The sequence below is a fragment of the Wasmannia auropunctata genome, unplaced genomic scaffold (assembly GCF_000956235.1).
Source record: "Wasmannia auropunctata unplaced genomic scaffold, wasmannia.A_1.0 LD309474.1, whole genome shotgun sequence".
Lineage (NCBI taxonomy): Eukaryota > Metazoa > Arthropoda > Insecta > Hymenoptera > Formicidae > Wasmannia > Wasmannia auropunctata.
In genome coordinates, this window is record NW_012053416.1 from 1,215 (window position 1) to 1,530 (window position 316).

Genomic DNA, 316 nt, shown 5'->3' on the forward strand with positions numbered 1-316 from the left:
TTTATAATGTAAGGTTACATTATAAGGTTAGTGGTAAATACCAATAATCTTCTCACTAAGCTATGTAAGATTGTAACCTCCTTGTAACCTTAGTGCAATATCCGGTGCTGTGAGGGGGATTTGGTATTTAGTACGCGTATCAAGTGCTCGGTGTAAACTAGGCCATTGAGATTAAGATTGATATTGAAGCTCAGCCAATGAGAGCACAGCAGACAGAGATTGAGATTGGAGTTTGGAAATTAGAGCCACGTCATTCCACTTGGTACTATTCCAGCCACACGTAAAGTTCGACAATCGGTCTAGTTCACTTGGTCAA